Raw genomic sequence first — 21173 nt, 5'->3', positions numbered from 1 at the left:
CAAGATGCAGCCATTCCCTACAAAAGACTTAAATTTATCCTTGTTTATGGCAGAGTAATACTATATTATGAATAAATACCATATTATCTTTGTTCATCTACTGAAGGACATATAGGCTGCTTCTGAGATTTAGCTATTATGAACTCTGCTGCTATAAACATGCAGATGCATATGCCTGCGCGGCATGATGTCTTTAAATTTTGGGGTAAGACGCCTAGAATGGGAATAGCTGGGCCAAAGGGAATTTGTAATTTTTGTTTTCTTTCATTTACTTTTTATTTTTTTGTTTCATTCATTTTTTGAGGAATCTCCATACTGATTTCCATAGGGTTTATATCAGTCTACACTGCTACCAACAGTGGAGCAGGGTTCTCTCTCCCTGAAACCTCACAGGCATTTGTCATTGGCTGACTTCTTGATAATAGTCATTCTTTCTGGAGTGAGATGAACCCTCAGTATTATTTTAATTTGCATTTCTCAGATTGCCAGTAAGAATGAACATTTTCTTCATATACTTATTGGCTATATGCATTCTTTATATGAATAGTGTCTATTTATTGAATATGTCTATTTTTATTAGGTCTTTAAATTTGCGTGCGTTGTTTCTTTGAAATTATATTTTCAAGGGACTAGCACATTTTTCTACCTAGCAGCTGCCAAAAATATTTTCCCATTATAAAAGTTGCCTCTTCACTCTGTTGGAGTTTTCCATAGCTGTGCAGAAGTTTTTCTACCTAGATGTGTTACAATTCTTGAAATTATTTGATATTATTTCATTATCATGGTTCTTGATATTATTTCTTGCAAAACCAATTTTGTTTAATACATCATTGTCTACACCTAAGTTTTTAAGTGCTTTACCTATTTGTCTTCTAGCAGATTAAGTGTTTCAGTTCTAGTGATTAGATCTTTGATCTATTTGATTTAATGTAGTACAGGGTGAGGGATATGGGTTTATGTTCTGGCTTTGGCATGTGTATATCTAATATTCCCAGATCCATTTGTTAAAGATGATATCTTTGCTCTGGGGGAAATAATTTGGCCCTTTGTGAAAGATAATGTAGCTGAATATCCCCAGAGTTGTTTCTGCATCTTCTAGTCTGCTTCACTGATTCACAAGTCTGATTTTATTTGCCAATATCATGCTGTTTATTTTTTAATCACAGTGATTTTGTAGTATAACTTGAAGTCACTGATTGTGATGTACCCTCTTCCACGTCATTGTTGCTCAGGTTTGCAGTTGTTATTCCAGGTTTCTTATGGATTCATGTACATTTTAGAATTGCTTTCTTTAGTTTTGTAAGGACGCTGTTGGTATTTTGATCTGGGTCACATTCAATCTAAATCATTTTTGGAAGTACAATAAGAAGTAAAGCCATGCTGTTATGTTGAGCTGTAGGGGACTCAGGTCAACAATCTCTGACACTGCCAGTCAAGTGGAAGCCCCAATACTATTATGGCCTACTGGACTCTTTTAGAATATTTTGCTGAGTTAACACACCTATAATATTCAAATAACGGAACTTAACAAAAAAAGAGGATACAGATGAATGTCCATTTTGTATCTGTGTATTCAAAGTGGTTAGGATAGATATATACTTACATTCTCTTCATGAGTAGAGGGATTTGTTCTAATGGTGTTTGTAAATAGGATATCATGTCTGCATCTTGTACAGCAAATAACCACTAGGAAGAGTGTATGCAATGTGTTAATTATTGAAACTGTCTTACCAAAAAAAGAAAAGAAATGAAAAAAAAAAGAAAAAGTAAACAAAATAGACAAATTCATAGCCAGTCTAAAGGAGGAAAAATTAAAACTGAAAAAAACGAAATCACAACAGAAACTGCTGAACTAATGACTCCTTTGAAAACCTCTATGCAAAAAAATTAGGTAATTCTGAAGAAATGGGTAGATTCTTAGATATATATGTATTAGTAAAAGTGAGACAAGATTTAAATATTGGAATAATCCAATAAAATGCAGTGAAATTAGAGCAGTAATAAAAAATAAAACTTAGCAAACTAGAGAAAGGCTATACTAGGACAGATTGGCTGCTCAATTATACAAAATCATCAGCTGAGATCTAGCTTAAACATTCTTCTATCTCCTTAATGAGCATGAAATAGAAAGCCCAGTCCCAAAGTCACACAGGAATTTCCTGCTGCCATCACCCTCATTCCAAACCAGATGAGGATCCAATCAAAAAAGTACCACCGACCAAAGTATTTCATGAATATAGATGCAAAAATATACTAGCAAACATGGGCTGGGGAGATAGCTCAGTAGAATTAGCACTTGCCTGGCAAGTGCAAGATCCTGAGTTCAATCCCCAGTACCAGAAAGAAAGAAAGAAAGAAAGAAAGAAAGAACGAACGAACGAAAGAAAGAAAGAAAGAAAGAAGAAAAGATACATGAAATGCATGAAATAATTAAAAATATTAGACATCAGGACTAAGTAGGCTTCATCTCAAGGGTGTTGGGATGCTCCAATATATGCAAATTAATAAATGTAATGATATACCACACAAACAGGTTCAGGAACAAAAAGCACGTGACTATTTCTATAGATGTGGAAGAGGTCTATGATAAAATTCCAGCATCATTTTATGGTAAATACACTGAAAAAATGGCATAGAAGGTCCTTCTCTTTATCTGATAAAAGCCACTCTCAGCCACACAGTAGGTACCAAAATCAGATTGAGAGAAAATTGAATGCTTTTCTTCTAAAATCAGGACCAAGACAAGGATGCCCACTATCACTGCTCTCGTTCAGCACAAGACTGAAAGCATAAGCAAGAGCAACTAGTCAGGCAAAAGAAATAGAAAATTATATATGTATACATACATGCATACTATACACTTATATGTGAGTGGAAAAATTCAAATTATCTTTATTTACAGATGACATAATCCTTTATATAGAAGACCCAAAAAATCCACCGAAAGACTCTTCCAATTAATAACACAACAGCAATACAACAGGCTATAAACTCAACACACAACGATCAGAAGCATTCATGTACAGTGATAATGAATTCATTGAGAATCAAACTAGAAAATATCATTCACAATACCACAAATGAAAAATAAATGCTGTAAAATTAACGTAGGAAAGCAAAATTCCTCTACAGTGAAAACTATGGTACAGTGTAAGGGAAATTCAAAGAGGACATCAGAAAATGACAAAACGACCCTCTTCCTGGACAGGAGGAGTCAATGCAGTCAAAATGGCTACACTTCCAAAATTGATATACAGACTTACTGCAAGCCAATCAATACTTAATCACATTCTTCACTGAATTGAAGAAAGCAATCCTAAAGTCCGTATGACACCAGAAGAGAACAACAATAACAAGAGCAATTCTGGGAAGAAAAAAAAACAGGAGACATCACAATCCTAGATCTGAAGTTATATGATAAAGCCACAGTGCCAAGAGCCACAAGGTACTGGCACAGAGACATGGGGATCCGTGGAACTAAGCAGAGAATATTAAAACAATCGCAAGCACATTCAAAGATTTGATCTTTGCCAAAAGTACCAAAACACATGCTGGAGGAAAGATAAATGGTGTTGGGAAAACTGGCTCTGTCCACTCCGAATGTTGAAATGTAAACACACATGCTGCCTACTCATCCACGAGGGTGTTGGTACCTGACAATGCCATGACCATGAAGAGAAAAACATCCTGTGACCCAGCTCAGACACGTCCCTGCCTTCTCCAGTCACGAAAGAACCGATCTGTATTCTCAGTACAACACACACACACACACATAAATCAAATTACATTTGGATTGTAGCATAGCACCCTCCTTTTGTAAATGAGAAAATTGAAGCAAAAACATGTTAAGTTGCCTAAGACAAGCCATGGGTAATAGCTGCAAGCGAGGTTTGAGTGCAAGCTGCTCCCTTAGGCCAGCCTTCCTGTTTCTGGCTTCACAGGCACGTTCTAGGACGCAGCACTCCCCTGTATGATGGTGCACACATGCATTATGATGCCAACATCAGTAAGCACACAGTGCAGTACATTTACTCAAAGATATCAGAAAAATGAGAAGCAGGACAAAGTCTAAGCCCAGAAGGGCATAGGAGAGGGCATTCAATTCATCTGCCTAGCGAGCATGTGACCCTGTGTGGTTGCACACACCTTTCTTAGCAATGCTGATCCACACATGATTGTAATTTTCTCCATCCCACATCCTCCATTTATGAGATGACACCTGTGTTTTTATCATAGTAGAACATTACCGGTCTATAGACAGACCCCAGTTTCCTTCCACTTTCTGGAACTGCTTTATGTCCTTGCCATGCTCCCTTTTAGTCTCAGTTACTTTTGTCTCAGTGCTGGGACAAAACACCTGAGGCCCAAAATGAAGGAAGAAAAGGTTTACTTAGCTCACATTTAGTGGAGGTTTCCGTCCACACATGGGTGGCTCCAAGGCAGAGTGGCACATGGCAGAAGGCAGCACTTCAAGGCAGCAGAAAACATCAAGAACAAAGGGAGGGTCAGCAGCTCCGGCAGCTACCAAGCCTCTCTCCTCCTTACATTATAATGCTGATTACCCACACCTGGGCAAATGGAGCACTCACACCCAATCCCAGCATTGGATCATGAATTAATCACAAACTCTAGAAGCTGCCCCATGACTGCATGAGGCTTTCAGAGCACACCTAGACACAAAAAAATAACATTCCACTGCTAGTCCCCTAAAGACTCATGCATATTCCTTTACACAAATGGCATTTTAGTTCATCTCTAAGAATTACCTGAGCTGCAGTTTCATCATTGCTGAGGAGCCCAAGTCTCAAGTCTCCTTCAAGATGAAAATCAAACCCTTAGCTGTGAGCCCCTGTACAAATGAAAAGTTAAATACTTCCAACGTGCAATGGCACAAGACAAACATTACCATTTCAAAAAATTACAAACAGCAGAATAGGGACCAAAGCAGGTCCAAAATCCAGAAGGGTGAACATGAAGTCCTGTAGTTTCATGTTGAACATCCGAAGTAATCTGTGGCAAATTTTGAGCTCCATGTAGTTCTGCCCCTGTGACACTCTTGGTGGTACTTCCACAGCCTCCCTCTTAGGCCTTCTTTGCGTCTTTCTTGCAGCCTTCATCAGATGATTCATGTTTCTAGCTTTTCCAAACTTCTGGGCTTTAAACTGCAGGGTAGACTTCTCACTCTCTGCTTCACATCTTGCCCTCTCAGGGGTGCACTGCCTGGCCTTCCAGGCCTTCAGAAATCTGGACGGAAGCCTTCTTAAACTCAGAACTGCTGAATTCTGCATATAGATAAAACCAATGTTACATGGACGATGCCAAAGTCTGCTGCCAGCTAGAACAGTAGTGAGGGTTTCTTCTCTCTTGGCTTTACAGATATAGTGCCTGAATCACTGAGAACTCTGACTGATTCCCAGAAACAAATTCTCTATGCCAGTGCCATTCTGGAACCTGGAGTGGCCACCACTGCCTTCCTGGAACATGGACCTTGCAGTTCTGAGGCTGCAAAGGGTGGAGAACTGCAGCCTCCTCTAATGCCCTCAGACCACCTTTTTCATTCTCTTGTCTTGCTTTATTTCTCAGCAATGGGGATTCTCTCAGCTCTCTCTTTGCATTCCATAGCTTTCTTGGAGTTTCTTTTCTGGCCAAACTCACATTTTAAATCATCCTGCTGGGCTCTTTGCTCTTGAGTCTCAACATAAATCTGACTAAAAGCCCCCCAAAATAGACATGCCACTGCCTCAACATTCGACTGCCTTGAAATTTCCTTTGCAAGATCAATCAGTGCTGTTGTTCATTCCAGCAGGAACCTCCTCAGCCTGGTACGTAGAGGCAGGATTTCTGTCAGCATTCTGAGCACTCACCAGAATCTTCCTTATGGAACAGTCAAAGGTGTTCCAAACTTCTCTTGTAGGCGACATCTCCAAACTCTTCCTAGCTCTTCCTATAAGCCATTCCCAAAGGCTTGTAATCCACATGGTCGGGCTTAGTCACAGAAATGACCCCACTCATATTACCAGATTCTGTCTCAGTTACTTTTCTCTCCTTGCTGGGACAAAATGCCTGAAGCTCAAAATTAAGGAAGAAAGGTTTACTTAGCTCACAGTAAGTGGAGGTTTCAGTCCATACTCAGCTGTCTCCAACGCAAATTAGCACATGGAAGAAGACAGCACTTCATGGCAGTAGAAAACAGTGCAATAACAAGAGCAAAGAAAGGGGTAGCAGCTCTGACTGCTAACGATCATATTTCACCCCTTACATTATAATGCAGACTATCCACCCCTGGGCAAGGGTAGCACTCACACCTATAATCCCAACATTGGATTATGAATAATCTCAAACTCTAGAAGCCACCTAATGGCTGCATGAGGTTTTGAGAGAACACCTAGATACAAGCCATGATACTTTTTAAGAACTTTAACAATTCAAAGAGGGCAGATCTTTTCTTTTCTTCCAGTCCTTTAATTAGTCTAGTTTCTTACACACTTGGTCCTTTTTTTTTTTTTCTTTTTTTCTTTCTAATGTGAAATAGGGTGTTATTTAATTTTGTTCTTCCATAGCTAATTCTTATTTTTTATTTTATTTTATTTTATTTCATTTTATTTTTGCGGAACCAGGGATTGAACTCAGGCCCTTGTGCTTGCCAGGGAAGTGCTTATTCCACTGAGCCATCTCCCTGGCCTCCTTATAGCTAATATTTTTTTATGCATATGCTTTAATGATTTTTTTCTTTACAATAAGTTTTGTACAATTTCATTTTTGTGTATCTTGGTATGATTTTATTTAAATTTCTTGTGCTAAAGGTTCATTTTTTCTTGGAAATATGATATCATACGTTGTACTAAATTCAGAAATTTTAAATCTTTACATATTTATTGCCTACTCCTTTCCACTTTGAGAATTCTAATTATATGAATGTTTCTTGGTTTTGACAGTGAACTATTAAGGCTGATCTGTAAATTCTTTCTTCATTTTTATTTTGGACAATTGTTATTGTTATATTCATTTATGTTTGTAAATAATTTATTTTCAATTTGCAATCTATTAAAAAATTAAAATAAAAAATAAAAAAGAACTTTAACATATTTTTAACATATTTACTCCTGTCTCTCTGCCTCTCTCTCTGTGTCTCTGTCTCTCTCTCTCTCTCTCTGTTCTTTTCTTCTTTCTGTCCTTTTCTATTTCTTTCTTTCTTTTTTTTTGTGACCATGTCTTCAAATATTTTTCAGACTGTTTTTAAATTTATGGGCTCAAAATACCCTCCTGCGTCAGCCTCTCAAGATTTGTGCCACCAGGAAAGGATTGATTCATATAAATTCTTAAAGTGACTTAATCCCTTTTATTGATTGATTGATTGATTGATATATAGCCTTCAAACATCCTTATGTGGTACATTATGTTAATTTGATGCATGCAGAACAATAATCAAATCAGTGCAAAAAACATTTCTACCTCTTCAAATACTAATATTTTTGGTGTGTTTGGACTGTTATACTCTCCTAGTCATTTTAAAATAGATCATAGATTAGTCCAACCAAGAGTTACCTGTTGTGCTGAGGAACTGCAAGTGATTCCTCCATTCTGTTTGTTGCTTATCTGACTGTCTTTCTGTCCTTCTTCCTCTCTGTCCTTCTCAGTCTATATTAGTGTGTGTTTTTAGTTCATAAAGACACTCTCTATTCCACCCTATTTCTCTACAAGTTTGGCTTGTTTGTTTCCACAAGTGTGTGAGAAACTGCCACATTTATACTTCTGTGCCTGACTTATTTCACTTACCATTTTGTCAACTATGTCCATCTATGTTGCTGTAGATGGCAAGATTTCATTCATTTCTAGCTGAATAATATGCCACTGTGTGCTAGATATCACCTTTTCCATTCATTCACTGAAGGACATGGGATTGATTACATATTTTAGCTACTCTCACTAGTGCTGAAATAACATGGAATTTCAAGCACATTCTTGGTATACTGAATTTACTTTTAGATACATACCTAGTAGTGGAATTACTCAATTCAAATGAGTTTCCCTTTCGTGGTCATTTTGACTTTTGAGAAGAGTCAGGAGGTGCCTGGTACTACAGCTGGTGAATAAGATAGATGAGTACACAGCACAATATTTTTATTTCATAGAAATAGTCATAAATATTTTATCAATAAGGGACATTCAAAAATATGGTGAATGTTTAAACTTAAAAAAAAAATTGGTAAAAACAACACACTGCTATTCATTCCTTGAAAGTACTCCCCTTCACTTGGAACACACTTACCCTGTCATTCTTGGCAATGTGTCTTTTATAGTTATATGTTTTTGAAAGTTTAAATACTCAACATATTTTTATTCCCCCTTATATATGTCATGCTTGTTTTCTCAGTGCATTGTCCTGTAAACCAGACTAAAATACCCAGGCACAATTTCTCACATGAAAAAGGGGGAAAAAAAACCAGTTTCTCACATGGCTCAGAAACTCAAATTCACAGGAAAAGAACCTTTAACCTCCTCTACCAGCCCATGACAATAAGCAGCTCATGCTAGCTTGGCTGTCCGCGACTTCTGTTCACTTCCAAGCTTCCACATTTATCTTTCCTCATTTGGTATTGCTCATTGCTAGATACTTGACATTTTCTTAAAATCTGGTGTACTTAGAAAAGATTGAGTTCATTTGTTACTAACCTGAAGTGGTCAACACAATTGATATTTTAGAAATTTTCTTCCCAGTTTATTTTCTAAGCAAATAAAGATTCACATAATTATCATTTTAGGTATTTGTATATGTAGATGAGGAAGACAGAAGTTTGCTACGTGAAAACACAACTACTGCTTAACTTGGGGTGACCATAACAACACTGAGACCCCTTGTTCCACTGAGTGCTTGGCAGACTAGGTGACAGAAAGATGGCCCTGGGGGAATGTACGACTTAATAAATATGAGAATTATGAACCTATCTTTTATATTAACTTACAATTCTGAACTTTCACAGTATAAACAAAAGGTTAACAAAAACTTAGGAAGGTTTAATTAGGAACTACAGAAGATATCCATCGATAGAACATATTTATAGCTTTAAAAAGCCCACAGGATGTATTTGTCTAATGCATTGGTGTCTGTTAATGCTCATTCATAAAATGCAATGTACATTTTATATTTGCAATGTGTTCTATGACTCACAGGCTCTCCACTGCAGGCCTCGTGGTATTCAGTTGACGTCACGTCCAAAACACCTGGAGATGTGAAGCTAACTTAATAATCACACAGACCAGCTGTATTTAGACATCAAAAGAAGTAGGGACATGCACGAAGACTGAAAATAGCCTACAGTGTCATCTTAATCAACTAGAGAGGAATAAGTGCTAAATAACTCATGCTTCCCAATGAGCTCAGCAGAGCTACTGCCCATACGGGTCTGCACTAGCCCTCTCTTCACCACTCTGTCCCAGAGACAACCCAATAGCAAGTCATCTTGGTCAAAATAAATCATTTCAAATTTACATGGCATCTACTTTTAAAAATGTAAATGTATTAAGCAGAGGAGAATAAGTGGTATACAGTAGTAGTCTTTCAGTTATTCTTTTGTGTTCAGCAGCAGAATATTTTCATCAGCACACCCTACAAATGGACTTCTCTTCCACTTGATGAGTCATGATTCCACCTGAGTCTACAGGGTGGATTTCAAAGAAATAGCTATAGCTCAGTCCCACAAGTGACGCCTAGCCACCAGTAACTGTCACGGTCATTATGCATGTCCACAACACACTAGAACTTTGTGCGATATCCTATCCTCAAACTGTTAGAAGTGCTGGTCATTTACTTGCTATTCCAGTATTTATCTTATGTTTTACTCTTAGTACTTCTTTGCTATCATGAAACTTTTTTCTTAGTTCAATTGTTTTGAAACATTTAATTTTCTGAATATTGCTTAATCTTAATTTTTGTTCTAAGATTTATACTGTATGTTTGACTTACAATTTATTTAAAAGACATTGTATATCTTCTAGTATTAGAAACTTTAAAAAGTATATTTCCATTTTCTGTTGACTTTAAAAAAAAAAAGAGGTTTGTACCTATGTTGTTTATTATTTCTTGCCTATATCTTGTAATATGAGAAACTACTTTGGCAGTAACAATACACAATGTACTAACCATTGTTACTCTCCTAAAATCTTATTTTGAGATTTTGTACCATTGTTTTTATTTTTTTTCTTTAAAATAAAATAACTGATGTCAAAAAAATGTAAATGTATGAGAACAATAAATAAAATATGTAGATGAGTTTCCAGAAAAGTGTGAAGATGGGCCAAAAAGCAGCTGATGGGGAGACCTTAAATCCAAAGAATAACATATTTGATGTTATGAGTTCGCTAAAAATTAATTCTAAGCATATAGGTTTTGTTGTTATTTTGTGTTTAGTTAACAACATTCATTATGTAAGAGAGATTAGTACTTATAATATGCCTATGAGATTATTCACCCTAATGAATAACCTATAGTAGGGTTTATTACTTATAAATTTTGTGTTGATTTAATAGTAGGAATGTATGTGTTATTATTATAAAAGCATCACTTGATTACTTAGGTTATTATGATTGAAATTAGATACATGTCTAAAAGCACATGAAAGAGAAGTCTTTCTGTCATGTGTATAGGTAGCTTTCTGCTTGTTTGTTTCTTGTCTTTTGGAGACAGGGTTTCACAGCGCTATTCAGGTACACCTTGAATTCACTATGCAGCCCAGATTGGCTTCTAATTCCCAGTGATCTTCCTGCCTCAGCCTCCAACGTGCTGAGAAGACATGAATACACCACACTGCCGTGCCTAGCCCAGTATTGTATTAGTAAAATGGTTGTAATTGGTAAAATTAAAATGGAAAATGAGGTCATAATATAGAGAAAGGTTAAACAGAATAAATGTATTACTTTTATTGCAGTAGAGTTGCACCAATTCTGTGCGGCTTCCAAAGCCAGTGAGTCATGTGCTCCTCTTCTATTCCTTTCCCTTCCTCCCTGCCCCGACCCCTTCCACACCCCCAAGTCTGCTTTTTTGTTGCCTACCATGTCTCCTTTATTTTACTCTTTTATTTATTTTTGATCCAGGTTTTTCAAATAAGAGAAACCATGTGACTTCTATACTTTCAAAGTTGAGGTAGCCACTATGTCAACATATGTGGAAGCATAAGTCAGGAGTTCCTGCATACTTTCTTGGTAAACAAGAAATTTTAAGTTTAAATTATTAGATACACTCTTTTGTGTTTAATCTAAAGTCTGTTTAAGGAATGTGTTGGGTCCTGGAATAACTTTAGGGTAAAGTAGTATCAGTAGCTGGAGGATGATCTATAGGAATATAGGAACATTTTCTTATATAAGTTCGTATGTGGCAGTATCGGAGCTACATGTAGGCTGCTCTTCATTACGTTGTGTTAGCTTTCTCGTCTTTTAAAAAGAGAATACAAAATAGTAATAAAAATAAAAAAATAGAAATAATACAGAATTTCACTAAACAAAGCAATAGGAACTCGACAGTATTTGTTCTAGGGCACAGAGTTGTCCTCAAGCTTCCTGCGTCTCCCTGTTCTCTCCAGCGTGCCATAGGCGCGCTCCTCTCGTCCTGGTGAGCACGTAGTGTGAAGCACCACCTCATCTCCAGGCTTACTTCCCTCACTCACAGCAATGATACTGCATTTTTTTCATAAGCTGGGGAGACTGTGCTGCCACATAAGAAATCCCAGTAGCAGAACATTTTTACAGATCTCATGTGACTTTGTGGTGGTCCGTGACATCATGCACTTGAAGAACCCATGTAAGGCAAAGCCTCAAATCACAAAGAAAGGAATGGATCCCCTACAGTGGTTTAGAGTCAGTCTCGTAACCATTGTGACTTTCTCAACAAGTAGGGAATTAATAAAAACATCACATAACTTCCCCAAAGTTAATTTGTAAGTAAAATCACTTTTATTCACATGGCATACTCGTTTCACTAGGCTTTCAGGAGGCAGCAGCACCTGTGACAGAGGCGCTCTCAGTTTCATGAGCACACTTTAATAAGCATATTTTAATTAGCTCTACAGCCTAGGTTACCCCCTAGTCTCAACTGCATCTGAAGTTTACCTCCTTGCTGGTGTCTTCTCAGTGTTTACATCAAGTTGGGCACCAGCCTGGGAATTGGGAAGCCTCTGACTACCAGCAGGTGCTCTCCACGTAGCCCCGTGAGGTTGCCCTGTTTCACGCACCTGTCCTAGGAGCCTCAGGATGTCTACCATGCAAAGTCATGAGAGTTTCATAGAAGACAGCAACAATGTCATGTTTTCCATCAAGTGAGACCTAACTGGATAAGAATCAGCTTTGAAAACTAGAAATCAAAGCTGCCAGCCCCAACTTGCCTGTTCTCACCTTCGCTGCCTTCATTGTTCTCTCGCTTGGTAAGTGCTTTGTATCAGCTTGGGGCTAACATTTCTGATCTCTGATTTCCATGACCGATTCTCTTCTAGTTGGGTCTTATTTTCAGAAATAAGGGGTGGTATTTCAAGCCCTTCATTGCAATTTTATCTTATCCAACTTCATCAAAAAACAGATGAAGGGGCCAGGGAGATGGCTCAGTAGAGTAAGCACTTGGCTGGCAAGCCTAAGTGTCTGAGTTCAATCCCCGGTTCTGAAAAAAAAAAAAAAAAAGATGAAGATGCCTACAGCCAAGAACATGTACCCAAGAATCATTCATAATATGAAGCACGCAAGGAATCCAATCCAAAAGAATATTCATGTATTGGTTATCAGACCAAACTTTGCCAGCATGGTGAAGTATACTCTATTCTTCTCATTCTAGCTGACTCATGGTGTTGATAATTTTTGAATTCTGGGTTCTAAAGTGCACAGAATTGCTTATACAAATTGAATATGGAGAAGAGAAGTGCTAGATCAAAATGAACCCCAAGATGACATGGTTGTCTCAGCAAACAACGGCATCACCAACCCAGAAATAGGCTTCAGAAGGATTATGTCATCCTTTAATGTAGGACAAAATGATGCATTTATAAACATATATTGGGAAAGAACCTGTAAATTACAAACAGTTAAGCCTAAGTAGAGTACACAAACATGACCAGTTACTGTGAGAAATGGGAGAAGAGATTGACGCCAATGAAGCCAGAGCTCTGTTGGAAACCAAATTCAGAAGAAAGGCACAGATGTGCAGTCGGTCTGGCTGCACAGTAGTCTGTAGCAGTAGCCTACAAATCAGGGGTGACAATGAAAAACCAAGTAAGCTCCAAACTAGAACACATTTAATTCACCACCAAATGGAAAATTTGTGTCCTCTCTAACCAACCATAATATCAGTTCTTAAACGTGAAGACTTTGTGTTATAGAACTGTGATGACTCAGCTTGTAGCTCAACTCCACATATAAATGAGGGTTTAATTTTTATCATTTTATGTCTTTTCTCTTTAAACAAACTAAAATAGTGTTGAGAATGCCCAATGTCTCATGAAGTTCTTGATTCATGTCTATCACAGGAATAGAAGTATCTTTACTAGTTTATTTGCATACAGAAAAAATTTTTATTTCAAATAGAATGACATCTATACAGCAGACAGTCAAAAACTACCCTCTGATCTCCTTCCCAAGTATTTAATAGAAATTGACCAATTCTTGACAGTCAAAGTCTATAAAAATTAGAGGAATGATATTGATTTCTGCAGCCCATCACAAAACACAAACTGGTACAAGATACACAGTGCGCTCCAGACATTGAACAAAAGAGCTTCAAAAAAGGCAAAGATGATCTACATTGCAAGAAGAAAAGACAGAGAGTAGAAATCACCCCTGGCCTCTTTTTATCATGAGAGCTACACTTCGGCAAACAAATGGAGCTTTAGGGTAAAAGGGATGAATCTGAGACTCCGGGAACTGGAGTTACCACAAGACTCGAAGCCAGCCCAAGTAAATGGCAGGGGATCAGATTCATACCTCTAAGCCAAATAAGCTTTCTACTCCATCCTTCTGCACAGCAGTGCAATCCACTTTTCTCACCCACCCCAGCTTAGAATCAATCAAACTGACATACGATGTGAAGCTTGGTATGGAAGAGGCATTGATCATGTTAGCATAGAGAACAAACCAAGTATGACTTCAGATATAACAAGACATCTGTGTTTAGAAACACAGTCCTGTCTAACCATGAGCTCTCTGTGGTAAGTGCTGGAGCAGCACTGAGAGTCTTCATGTTTCTCACCCCATCTGTTCCTGGCTATATTAACTGAATAAATGAAGCAGGAGGAAAAGGAGTTCTCAAAGTCATTTTGAGTTCACTTGGTCCTGCAAACTCTCCACCTATCTTGCGCAGGGCTCCTTCAGCAAGCCGTCCCAGTGTAAATAAAAGGCTGAAAACAATAACACATGAGATCGGAGCTGGCAAGGAGGTACCTGTTCATTGGTCCACGTTATCATTATAGAGGTGCTAATCTAAAAGTTTAACATCATCATGTTTACTGAAATGTGCTACAGGAATACTAATAACTGTGTTGTTACAATTTTATTTTATTTATTTTTAACTTTATGTGTTTGGTACAGGGTCTCACTACGCAGTTCAGACTCATATTGATCCTCTTGTTTCAGCCTCCCCAGCTCTGGGATCACAGCTGTGTGCCACCATGCCCAGACTCAATTGCCAGCTCAGCTTGCCTGGGGATGGGCCAGCACAACATGTGGTTCTGTGGATCAAACCTGGGTCCTTGCATTTGCCTAAACTGGTGCTTAAACTGCTGAGCTAGCTCTGTTGCCCTGTATTGCTTTAATTTTAAATCATATGCCATTTATAAGCAACATGTAAGGCAATTTTATGAAGATTTAGCTATACTAGAAGGTATGTATGAAATACAGCATTCTGTTACAAATCACTTTTTAAGGTATTAGTTAATAGATCATTCTTCTCCTCTATTTCTTGTCTCCTTATGTATCTCTCATTCTTCAGCAAATAGTAGGTACAACAGTTGCAGTGATTTTTCAACCTTTTACATAAAAACACACGCAAAACATTTTCAAATATTTATAGGAGATCGTCATCCCTTGCCACTTGCACTGTATGGAACTACACATTTTTCTCTAGAACATTCCAAGTCTCTGCTAAGGATAAAAACCCCTGACTTAATGTTATCCTGATCAGTCTACAACTATTCTATGAATGAAAGGGAAAGAGATTCAATTGTCTTGGTCAGATATTATTTTAATTCCAGGAATAAATCTAAATGAGCTGGAGATAACAATAGTAGTAGATTACAACACTAGCATAGCTATAGACAACAGTTATTTGAAAATCAGTAGATCTTCATAAGTGCTGCCCCTCACAAATGTCCTCAGTCCCATTTGGTGAAAAGACCCAAAGGACAAGATTTATTTTTTAATAATTTTATTGAGAAACAAATAGCAATGAAACAGTTTCAAAACCAATTAGTAGGACAGTTCCAATAATTGATACATTGCATATTGTTGTCTTAGTGGTTATTCATTGTACAAGATGTAGACATGGTATCCTGTCCACAAACACTATTAGTACAAATCTTTCTATTCATTGAATTAAGAGAAAGTAGCTGTATATCTACCCTATTTTGAATATACAGATACAAAATAGGGGATACAAAAACCTTCATTTGTATCCCCCTGTTTGTTTAGTTTTGTTAGAGATGAGTATTCCATTGCCATTTAAATATTGTAGGTGCATGAATTCAGCAAAATATTCCAATATATTCCAGTAGTCCATAATAGTAGTGGGTTTTCCATAGTACTAGCAGTGTCAGAAGTTGTTGACTTGAGCTTTTTACAGCTCAGCATATTAATATGCATTTACTTTTTATACCTCATTTGCATACTTTTCTGCTGGATGGTTAAGGCCAAGATAAAGCAAGACCTATATAACAAAAATGTAAGATTTAATAGCACATGTGAATTCACTGCACAGGCAGTGTTGATTGAGTCTTCTCAGAAGTAATTTCTCCTCAATATTTAAGGAATACACCAACCAAGGCAGGTGAAGAGAATATAAGGATTTTGTTTTAAAGAGGAAAAAAAAAAGCAGGAAAAAATGCAACATTAAGGAATACAAATGGTACAGGATTTCAAAACAACCTAAGCAACTACATTGAGGACAGCAATGCACAATATGACAACTACAATTGAATATCTTCCATCTTGTTCTTTTTAATATGTACCATCTCTATTGTCTTACTTATTATTGTTATACTCTCTTTAAAATAAATTAAACAATACAGGGGTTTTTGAAGAGAATGTACTTTTCTCTCTTCTCTGATAATTTGAATACTTTCATGAGAATTATCTCTCTTTAGAAATTTAGCAAACACAGAACCAAATCTGCTCCACTTTATAGGATGCTATTTTACAGCCTGCCATATCTTACATAATTTTGTATTTTCCTCACTCCAGTTCTCATGCAGGAATTAGTTTAATGTCCTGTGGAGCTCACTCAGTACAGAAAGCAATGACTCTGAAATCATTTCTAAATACTGTTTTGTAATTAGCAAAACTTCCTAAAATTTTAATCCAGAGAAAAATTGACAAATTATCAATGATTTTTCCTGAGCTCTCTTTGAAACTAAAGGAGCACAGGAGTAAATGCTGGGATCAAGGGCCAGCCAAACAGTTCAGCAGATTAAAGTGCCTGCAAGCAGGTGCGGGGCTCAGGGGTTTGATCCCCAAGCCTGCTGTGCCAGCCATGCCCCTGGGGTGCACTAAGACAGCAATTGAGACTGGGCGTGGTGGCACGCATCTGTAATCCCAGCCCCTGGGAGGCTGTAAACAGGAGGATCAGTAGTAGTCCAATCTATGCAGTGAGACCCTGTAGACCCTGTCCTAAATACAGTAATAATAATAGTAACAATAATAATAGTAGAAAGAAAAAGAAAAGTATCAAATATCTCTAAAAGACACAGCGCTAATATCTTAGAAGATGCTTTGCTGTCTTGTATGGTGATGCTCTTGCTAGAAGATTGTGATTAGAGGAAGGTGAAAGAATTTATTCCAGAAGACCCCAATAACTCCACCAAAAGACTTCTAGATTTAATAACCAACTTCAGTACTACAGCTGCATACAAAGTCAATGCTCAGGGCTTCCATTCAAAATTTCCCAGGTGACTCCGTGAAGCAGCCTCCCTTGGTATCTGACTTCACACAAAATCGCCCACTTAAATTCTCAATTACTTATTAAATGAGAGTCAAGAATCTCATTACATAATGAATCAAGTATTCCAATCAGCTGATGAGGTTAGAGGTCACTCTTAGTCATGAGTGTCTTTTTCTCCTGATACCTTCTTGTCCTCAACTAAGGACCAAATCTCAGTGATAAACTGAGGCAAGTTCTATAAAACTGTTTATTATTAATTTTACTCAGGCTAGCATTTTATTTTATGGAAAAAAGTAAAATAATATTTCATAACAATTTAATAGGAGAATAACAATATTTAATAAATTTGAGAATTGATATCTTCAAAGTAGTTACTCAGAGTGTAACATAGGGACATAAAAATTTCTCCAAAATATACTAGCACCAAACTTCAGGCTGATGTTTGAGAAATTTCCTACACAATTTAAATTCAGAATGGGTTCACAGAGTTAGGTGTCTTAATATAATAATTAGAACACAGATTTTTTTCTCAAGGACAAAAATTACCCATAAAATTTTTGAGGGAGAATTCAGGCATGGGGCTGCATGCTTGCAATCTCAAGTCTGGGAGGCCAAAGGAGGATGACTTCAGACTGAGGTCAGCTCGGTCAACTTAGGTGACTTAGCAAGACTTTGTCTTAAAATAAAAAATGAAATAGGGCCGTGGGTGTCCTTCGCTGCCAGAGCCCTGGGTTCAATCCCATTATCATAAGAAAAGAAAAATTTAGAAATAGAGTGTTCTTAAAGCACACGAGTTATTCACAATAAAAAACGAGAACATTCAAATGCTTCTTGAAGAAATAACTTGAAAGAAGCAGGAATTCTATTATGCTCAAAAGAATCCATATTTTAGAAAAAAGATAGTAGACATCAAAGTTCATTTGTCTTTCAGTTTCAAACAAGAAATAAAGTTTGTCATCTCCACATCTGACTTTTCAAAAATCTGCTCTATTTATGAATATATTTGTAAAATAGACCCTGTACAGGTACTGTGTGTAGGAAATAGACAAAGGGCCTTGAGTTAGTAATAAACTTTTTTTTTCTGTATGTCCAATTTATTTACATTTTTTAAAGCAAAAGTGGAGAAGCCAAGACATTAAATGATACACTTAATGTCCTCTGGTGAACTCAATCAGTGAAACAGGGAGAAATAAAGTGAAGCATTACTAATTTGGTGTCAGCATACCGGAATCCCTCTACCTTACATGCTGACCTCTTTGTTCAGGAGTGCATCTGAATTTCCACAAATTCTGTCCAGATTCTTAGCAAGGGATCAGATATCTCTTAAGAGGAAAGTCCGTCCGCACATCTTTGAATTCTCCACTGTTTGACATTTCCAAAACTAATGGTGGGATTTAGTCTTCTGACACTGGTGAATGGATATCTTAATCCCCAAAGGGGAAGAACATCCAATAAGCTGAGTGAACTTCTCAAGAAGGATTCATATTTATGGAAAGACCGTGTGGAGTGCTCCCAAGTCTGCCTCGCAGAGCATCTGCTGTGTCCGCTATCAGATATGCTGCACCGAGCAGCAGCTGGCCTTTCCAAAAATGCCTGCTTTCCACCCATGAATCATCTCGCTGACCTCAGCAAGTGCTTGGCAGCTCTGGGCTGGCAGTCAAAATTGGAGTGCTCTGACACAGCAGGGTGATGGGTGCTGATTAGGAATGGGTTGTGCAGGGAAATTGAGCTGCATACTTTCAATAGAATCCTAGGCCCAAACTGGAATGTCTACAGTAATTTTATGTTTCTGCTTTATTTATAGCAGAGGTACATTTTAAGATTATTGAAAAGCAAAAAGCTCAGTAATACTACTTACAAGATGAGCAAACATTTATAGCTGAAACACCCTATCATGGAAAATTTAGCTGACATCTGGTACCCAAAAGACTGGTGTGTGGTATTTATTTTATGACACAGTTCCAAAGCCAGCTTTACTAGCTAGCAATATTATAGAAGTATTCCTCATAATATGCCAGGCAAGAAGTCAGAATACCACGAGAACCTACCGTTCCCCATACGGAAATTATTTACTCAAAATTCCCCAGAGCCGTGCCCTCCTCTAGGTGGGGAGATGCCTACCCACATCCAGACAGCATCCTCCACTCTTCCAGAAATGAGAAGTTACATTCATCTAGGGCTTGTGTCCTAACTCACCACTTGCTGGTTTCTAATACATTTCTCATTACCAGTTCTTGTTCCCATAAGCTCTGTTCTCTAAGGTTTTCTTGCCTGAGAACAATTTGGATTGCAACTAAGACCAAAAACAGGACCTAGAGACTTCTGTACCAGCCCTTCAGGGCTTCCCAGAGCACCAGGGGCTGTGACATCACCAGCGCTTGCTAAGGTCAGTTTCATTCTCTGAATTCATGAATCTGCTTTCTCACACTGCAATGGCACTCACTTCTTCGGGCAACTTTTGATCTCATGCTTCCCTTTCTGTCCCTCATATGCCATGTTTTCTGGATGCCTGTGCCACTTTGACTTGGAATCCACCATTGTTTTAGCCACTTTTCTCACTACTGAAACAAAATACCTGACACCTATAACTGATAGGATGAATGGTTCATTTTGGCTCACAGCCACAATTCCAGGCCTATTTGGTCTATGGTAAAAACAGGCCAGATGGCAGAGGGGTGTGGAGAAAAGAAAGGTGCTCAAGCATGGCAGCCTAGAAACAATGAGAGGAAAGGAGGAGCTGGAGAGGGAGAGATACTCTTTGAGATCACATTCCCAGTGGCCCACCTAGTTCAATCAGGCCCCACCTCCTATCAACAGTCCACTGATGTGCACAGTGCATACATGGGGGACAGTCCACAGCAGGACTTGCATTCTCCCATGGTCCTGTAATGACTGACTGATTGCATCCACTTGAGAAGTTTCATTAGAAGTTTAACTAAATCAGCTCAGCAATTCCACCCTAGGGTATGGAAGACCCACCCAAGGGCCACCCATCATCTAGATGGTATGGAGAGAAATGGGGAAGGAGGGCTCTGCTTCTGTTCTTTGTAGGAGCTACAGTCTTTGCCTTCTGCTTCTAATGCAGACTTTTCAGCTTCTGTTGTAGGTTCTTCGGCTTTCCATGGTATACACATGAGCCTCCTGATACAGACTCACAAGGGACACTGCAGTGCACTGCAGGCATTCGACTGGGACTTTAGGTCTCTAGTGTGCAGATGCCCTCTGCCACCTTCTTCCAACTCTGTGGGTGACCATTTCCTGTACATTTGGATGTTTTGTGTTGTATGTTTTTCAAGTAAAACACTGACAGATGCAGTCCCAAAAGGACTCATGTCTGTCTCATTTTTCAAAAATGTATTTAGTCCATGTCATCTAAGAGTTATCAAAGTTCTAATAGTTCCAGCACTGTGGAAAAATGCAAGTCCAAAGTCTCCTCTGACACATATGGAAAACTCTTAGCTGTGAGCTCTGTAAAAATCAAAAAGAAAGTTAAATATCTCCTACATGCAATGGCACACGTCAAACATTCCCATTTCAAAAGAGAAGAAGAAAAGAATAGAAGTTAATGGGACCAAAGCAAGACCAAAACCCACCACAACAAACATTAAATCCTGTAGCTGAGTGTCCAGCACCTGGAGAAGTTGTGGTGACACTTGAACTCTAAAGTGTCCGGACAGCCCCAAACACTTGGCGTTGCAAGTTGCATCTGATGGCCTTTCCCTTGATATGCTCCATTCACTAGCTCAGGCTTTTCTCAGAAGACATTCCACATTCCTGGCACCTCTCATTTCTGAGGGGCCTCATTGTACTTCTGAATTCACTCTCAGCTTCAGACACTGCCTGCTCAGAGCCTCATGACTGGTGTTCTAAGCCTTCTGACTTCTGGAAGAAAGCTCCATGACCCTCAATCCTTTCCAATTTGCATGCCAGCAAGAGGAGCACTACATGGATAATGCCAAGGTCTTCCCTGAGCTTGAGCTACAAACTGCCCCCCGGACCATGTAATAGTATCCTCTGATTGCTTGGACAGTTGAACTCTGGGAAACATCCC

Source organism: Octodon degus, unplaced genomic scaffold (assembly GCF_000260255.1).
Source record: "Octodon degus isolate 3935 unplaced genomic scaffold, OctDeg1.0 scaffold00101, whole genome shotgun sequence".
NCBI lineage: Eukaryota > Metazoa > Chordata > Mammalia > Rodentia > Octodontidae > Octodon > Octodon degus.
Note: the sequence above shows the minus strand (reverse complement) of the source record.